The sequence below is a fragment of the Cryptomeria japonica genome, chromosome 2 (genome assembly GCF_030272615.1).
Source record: "Cryptomeria japonica chromosome 2, Sugi_1.0, whole genome shotgun sequence".
In the NCBI taxonomy this organism is placed as follows: Eukaryota; Viridiplantae; Streptophyta; class Pinopsida; order Cupressales; family Cupressaceae; genus Cryptomeria; species Cryptomeria japonica.
In genome coordinates this window covers 435,293,126-435,300,926 of record NC_081406.1, presented here as the reverse complement: position 1 = coordinate 435,300,926, position 7,801 = coordinate 435,293,126, and positions in this window count along the sequence as shown.

Here is a 7,801-nt window from a genome sequence, read left to right as displayed (position 1 = left end):
CAGAATCAGGTCAGTGGCGCATGCACCCCCATCCCAAACATTTCCACTCAGATTTTAACCCCAGGTACACATTTGCATTCTCCTTTTATCCTTGTGTTTACAGCTTTTCATCACTTAATCTCAATCTTGCAATCTTGTTACTAGTTCATACTTACACCTTAGGGTTAGTAGTTGAACTTGCATCATTTTATCTATCATTTGCAACAAAGGAATAGAAATCCTAATAGGTATCCCGTGGCTCTCTCTTCCACAAAAAGAAGTAGCCAATTGTGTGATACCTCTAGGCTCTTTCGTATTCCACAAGTGTGTGATTGAAAGTGAGATTAGGGCATGTTTGCTTAGTGTCACTTTTTCCCCCACACACCTTTTAGTTCCAATCACATTTTTTATTTTTAGGTGGGGGAACCAATGTCCATTTATTATTCTTTTCAATTTGTTCCAATTCATCTTCCATAGCCTTAATCCAATGTTTATCTTCACATGCCTCAATGAAAGATGCTGGTTCAATTTGAGAAATTAAACATACCTCTTCATTTTCCAGTCTTCCTCTTGTCATAACTCCTTGATACTTATCCCCAATTATCTAACTTTCAGAGTGATTCAATCTTACATACCTGGGTGTGTTCACTTACTACTGTTCTTTAGTCATTGTGGAATTCTATGATGATGCCAGTGTGACTGGATCAACATTTTGTACTGGTGCACTCTGTATAGGTTTATTTGTGATTATCTCAACTGCCCGTTTAAAATCCATAGACCTTGAATTTCTTCTAAAGTGTTCATCAATCGTCACATTTGCACTCTCAATGATTTTCTACAATCTCTTATTAAAACATCTATATGCTTTTCTTTTAGATGAATACCCAAGAAATATTCCTTCATCACTTCTAGGATCAAATTTACCAATATACTCATCTCTTCTAATGTAACATTTGCTTCCAAATATTCTGAAGTACTTAAGAGTAGGAATATTACCAAACCATAGTTCATAGGGTGTCTTACCAGTTTCACCTCTGATGTGAACTCTGTTAAAAGTGTAAACCGCTCCATTCATCGCTTCTCTCCAATACACATGAGGTAGATTTTCTTCGGATATCATTCTTCTAGATGCATCTAGAATAGTTCTATTCTTCCTTTTCACAACTCCATTTTGTTGAGGTGTTCGGGGTGCTGATAGTTGTCTTCTAATTCCACTCACTTCAAAAAATGTATTGAACTCCTTAGATGTAAATTCACCTCCTTGATCTGATTATAAACATTTGATTTTCTTGCCGGTTTCATTCTCTACAAGTGCCTTGAATAATTTGAATTTCCTAAAAGCTTCTGATTTCTCCCTGAGAAAAGTAATCCAACACATTCTAGAATAATCATCAATGATTAGCATAAAGTATCTATCTCCCTGTAGACTTCTTGTTCTTGCTGGACCACATAAGTCAGGTTGAATTAGATCAAGAACATCATTGGTTTTCTCAGAAATACTCTTAAAAGTTGTTCTAACTTGCTTTCCCATTTGACATTCCTTACATACCGGCTTATGAGGTTTTACAATCTTAGGTAAATCCCTTACTGCCTTAGATGAACTAATCTTCACAATGCAATCAAAATTTACCTGATAGAGTATTTTATGCCATAACCAACTTCCATCAATGTGTGCAATCAGGCATGTCTTTTCAATGTTATTCAAATGAAAGATATTACCTCTAGTCTGATTACTGGTTGTAATTTCCAAACTAGGTCTATTCATGATTTTGCATTTACCATTCTTGAATTGTAACTAAAATCCTTTTTCAACTAATTGTCCAACACTCAAAAGATTATGCTTCAAACCTTCAACATAATAAACATTGTCAGTATTGTGCTTACCATCAAAAGATATAGTCCCTTTTCCTCTGATCATACGAGCTTTGTCATCTCCAAATCTTACTAGACCTGCATTGTATTCCTGAAAAGATAAGAATTTACTTTTATCACCAGTCATGTGATGTGAACATTCGGAATCTATAATACATTCATCCTTTTCTTCAATTTTGGCTGCCAGGGCCTGCTCTACCGATGGAATAGTAGGTGTTGGTTGATCTTTTGTTATTGCAACAAAAGCCCATCCATTGTCTCCTGGTTCTTCATCAGAATCATCAGTAACTCCTTCATCAACATAGTATCAAGTTTTGTCTCTATTTTTCTTGAATCTGTATCTCTGATATTCAAGGTTAGGCTGATATGTTCTTTTAGCTTCTTCTGTCAATCTTGCATGTCTATCCGGACATCTAGATGCCATATGACCAATTTTATTATAGTTAAAACATTTAAAAGGTGCTTTACCTTCATACTTACTTCCAATAGGACCTTTAGGCATTTTCCTTGCAAATAGTGCTTCAAGCTCTTCAAGTTCTTCATTTTCCTTCCTAATGTCTTCAACTTCTCTTGCATAAAGTGCTTTCTAATCAGATTTATCAGATGATGATGAAGATGCTATAGATGATGATGCTTTTAAAGCTAAATCTATCTTAATTGTAGTAACATGACCAAATTCTTCAAGCTCAAATGTTGAAAGTTTTCCAACCAAGGTATCTCTAGATACTGATGTATTAGGCATAGTTCTCAACTCATTAATAGCAGTTACTTTCATTTTGTATGCCGATGGAAATGCTCTTAAAACTTTAGAAACAATTTCTTCTTCACTTAAGGAACCTCCACAACTTTGTATTGCCAAAAACATTTCATTAACCCTTTCCATACAAGCAAAAATTCTTTCATCTTCTTCCATTTTCAAATTTTCATATTTTTCCCGGAAGCATTCCAGTTTTGCAATTTTGATAGTGGTATCTCCTTCATTCAATGTCTCCAATTTATCCCAAATAGCTTTAGCAGTAGATCGATCTGATAATCCCATGATTTGCTGATCAGATAAGGTGCTCAAAAGTGCTTCTCTTTCTTTGCAACCATTCTCTTGATCCTTAGCCAATATAGGTGGATTAGGTTAACCTTGTGTAGGACCAACATAACCATTTTGTGTAACATGCCATATGTCTCTTCCAATGCAATTCAGATGAGTCTCCATTTTGATCTTCTATATACCATAGTTAGTTCCATCATGTTTTGAACTGTCCTTCCTGAAATAGTTAGTTGCCATAGAATATCCTCAAGTTGTTAAACTTTTGCAAAAAGAGGACTTAGCTGTGATACCAATTGTTAGGACCCGAAGGCAACTGAGAGGGGTGGGGGGGTGAATCGGTTGTCTAATAATTTTAACCCAAATACAACTTAACCAAACTTGATACTTAATACCGGTAAACCAAACTTGATGCCGATAAGCAGATTAACAGTTAATATAAACATTCGTGAAACTTAATGCATGAAACAGAAAGAGAAACAACATTCACAACACATAAAACAAATATTTGTATGTGGAAACCCTATAAGGGGAAAAACCATGGTGGGAAACCTTACCCACAATCAAATGATACTACTGCAGATAGTATGTGTTTACAAATGGGATTTGCACATGCAGAAAGGCCAGCTGCGTAGAGCTCATTTCTCAATCACAAAATAGGAGTCACACTGACTACAATTGGATGATTAAATCCAATGATAATGTACTGCTCAAAGTAGCATCTCCAATGTTGGATTTAGTACTGGTTAAGCTCTGATTGTCTCCTTCAAACCTTCCTTGAATCTTCAAATTATGTCTGCGTGAGTAGCTCTGCTTATATTCACATATATCGAATATCACAACCTTATAATACCTTATTACATATCACTACCACACTAATCTCACAATTGAGATTTTACATATATACCAAAACCTAAGACCAAATGTGTAGGTCGGCTTACTAAGAATAATACAATAAAATCTATTACAAGTAAGTCAAGATGTGATGCATCATGTCGGCTCAACAACAATATTAATTAATTAAACCATCTCCATAATGTGCCGTGCTGATCTGGAATAGATAATGCGTGCCATTCCATAAACTAGATCAATTTGCCGATAACAACAAATATGTCAACCCGATTAGACCAATAACCAAATCATCAAAACCAAGTGTCCAAACCTTGTCTTCGACATAACCAAGTGATCTCCAGATGATAACAAGTCATCCTCAGTGCCAGTGAACAATATAACCTGCCGGTGAACCAAATACCAGTGACTGTGCATAGGTCACTGAACTTGCTGGTGAACATAACCAAAGATCTCCAGAAGGATAAGTGTTGACATCAATGACAAAACCAATGCAACATATCCATAATACCAATAGTGAGTCCTTGTCGTCAGTCTTGGTGAATTCCCCATGTTGAGTCGGTCGTCATGTTTGTGAGTATGTGGCATGGTGAGTTTGATTATTTAGCTTATTTAATTTATTTAAATTGCGATTTATTGACTATAGTAATAGATTAATTTTTTAATCTATTTAATTACGATTTATTGATTAGAATGAATTGAGTGTTTAATTTATTTAAATATTGGTGATAAATGATTTATTGTAATTAAGTGATTATTTAATAATAAATTATGATTTTTATTTTTGGCAGTGTTCTTTTAATTTATTACGATTTAACGATTTTTGTTTATTTAATTATTTTCGCAATTAAATTTAAACAAATGTTTAATTGAGATTTTATTTAATATTTTATGGTTTCAGTTGATTTGATTTATTGCATGTATTTAATTATTTATTTGTTTATTTTAACTATATTTATTCAATGTTGAAATTTAATTTAATTTTATTATTATAGTTTGATTATTTAAATGATTTTATTAAATAGTGATATTTTGAGAAATTAGAAATAATAAGGGAAAGTATTAAATAATTACCCTACTCATTATATTATAATGTGATGATTATTTTGATAATGAATATATATATATTTATTATATTGCATAAGTTGTAGAGGGAAAAATATTTCAAAATGAAATATTTCTATTAGCTGATTTGAAGGCTAGGGTTTTTCATTTTCTCTTTGGCTTTTATATGATTGTCGTGAATTTTATTTTGGGGGTTCTTTTTCTGCAATCATTTTTCTGTTGGCATTGGAAAATTTGGGTAATCTTGGCTCTGCGAATAGTGGTTTGTGTTGTAGGTGGAAGCAGTGGGAAAACTCTCATCAGAGGTCTCTTCCCTAACACAAGAGAGAGGTTGGCCTTAAGTTTTCCCTTGTATTCTTTTCAGATTTAAATGTTGTTGTGTATTCTTGTGTCTGGCATTGTCTGAAGGAAAGGGTAGTGAGGATTTCTCCTGTTGATTCTATGTTCTCACCTTTATCCGTGTTCACCTGTTCCTGCATTCACTTGCACTCAATTGCTCATTAGCAATGACAATCCCCAATTTCATAATAAAGATAATCCAAATCATTTAGTTGCATTTAAATTTTAAAAGAAAAATAATTTAAATTAATCAATTGCATTTAAGTTTCCATCTAATTTTCATCTAATTTCAATTAAAATTTCATTTCCATTTCAATTTCATTTCATAAGAAAAAAATAGACATCATTTTCCTAATTAAATAATTATAGAGAGAAACGGTTCGTGACACTTAACCGCTTGAGGGAGATCTTTGTTATTTGAATAGATGACTCCTATGGATACTACAGGAGAATATTGTTTGAATGAAGAGTTGAAGACAACCATTGAAAATATGGAGAGTGTGGAATTTGAGAATGAAGAATTGAAAGAGAACATAATGGTAGCAAATGAATGTGTCAAGAAACTTTGAGAATAAATCTAAAAGTTTAAGGCAAGGCATCAATAAGTTAACAAAGAATTGAAACAAGCAAATAAGATTGTTGTGAGTCTGAAGCTGCAAATTGAAGAAAGCAATAAAGTAGAAGAATGTCTGAAGGATACAATAAACCAAAAGATGGAAGAATGTGGGAAGCTGGAACAAAAACTATTGAAGCTAAAATCAGAGGCGAAATTAAGTGAAAGCAATGCATTACTCAATAAACTATTGACCACGCAGAAATTCTTTCTATCGAATACTCAAATTATAATAACAAAGGAAAAGGAAAGGAGAAGTTGGAAGCTAAAAAGAAACCTGAAGATACAAACAAGGTTTGGAATCATGTACCTACTGCAAGTAGACCACCGAATTGTCATCAAAATGCTTAAAGGTACCCATTATTCAATGGTATTTTTTTAATTGCAATGGGTTTGGACATAAGGCTGTAGAATGTAGGTGCAAAGTAAATCAAAATACTCAATGCTTTAATTATAATAATTTTCGACATAAGGCTAATAACTACAATAATCAAGCTATGAATAGAAGCTATAGACTATTTGTGAATGGAGTGAAAGGATCATTGATGAATAAGCCCTTTCAAGGTTATTGTCAAATATGCTATGGATTTGGTTATAAAGTTGATATGTAGATAAAGAACAACTTCAACAAATTAAGGATAGAGGAATATCAAGTGTTACAATTGCAACAAGTTTGGACATTTTGCTAATAGATGTAGGAATGTGAATGCTATGGAAAAATCAAATGAGCCTAAGAAGAATAATTCTATGGTATGGAGAAAGAAGGAAGCAACTAAATCTGAATTTGGTACAAATGCTTCATCCTCTATAAATTGCTCTGCTAGCTTTGTATTAGGGGAAGCTTCAAAGGAAATCTATTTGTCCTCACTCATGAAGGTGATAAATTCCATGTCATTGGAATGTTGGTGTTGTTGTTGGTGTTATGTATTGTGTACTCTGGTAGACTATGTAGGCAGAGGTAAAAAAATTTGATGATTGTGTCATTATGATAAGACAGTTTTTGGCTGTAGAACCCTAGGCATATCAAACAAGTTAAATATCTATTTTTGAGATCATTTTGACATTGTCTGTTGAAGAGAAAGAGCAATTGAAGTGTGGAAGAAGAATTAGAGAAAGGTCAATGCTAAAGAGGTATTTTCACATCCTTTCCTATGGAATCCAAGATGATAGTTACAAGTCATATTTGGAAATTGGAAAAGGTGCAATTGGATGAATATTATCACAAGAAAATCAGAAATCTTGAGAGTTCCTTGATAGATGAAGAATCGTAGAGAGTCAGAGAATCAAGGCACAAAGATTTAGTCATTTGGGGTGAGTTTTTGTGGTTCACAGATGAGGATTTAATTAAGTTTGTTTTGAACCATACTCAGGATGGTTATATGATGTTGGAAAAACCCTATTAGATTATATAGGAAGCTATCTCAGCTATTTCTAATCTTTGTGGTGTTGGAACTATTCTGGTGAAGAGGTCGAAAGCCTAACTGGAATTACGAGAGATCAATGAGAATTTATAATTGATACAATCATCGACCTAGTAGTGAGGTATGCTTTATATGGTGTCCTTTACAAAATTGATTTCAAAAATAGAGAAGGATCAACTTCTGATATAATTGTATATTGCACATCAGGTGGTGAAAGAAGGAAAATATTTTGATTTGTGTGAACTATTAAGGATGCATTTAATAGAAAATATCACTATGACAAAAGATGAGGGATACCCTTTCCATTTTGGCTCCTTAATTGTGTGCTTAATGCTTTATTTCGCAAGATATTTACTCTTGAAGGAGAATGTTGTATGGAAGTCAAATGTCCCCATTGGAAAAATAATTTATAGGTATCCAAACTCTTTAGCAGAGAAAGATCAAGAGATGTGGTGTTCTGGTTTGATTCTTGGTGTTGTTAGCACTCCTGATAAGCAATTTGAAGAGAAGAGTTGTAGTTCCCTCTTTTGAACCAAAAAAGATAAAGAAAAGTGAAGGGAAGGAATAAATGGTTATCCTGGATGATCTAGAACCTCCTATAGAAGCTAAGGAAGAATCACTATG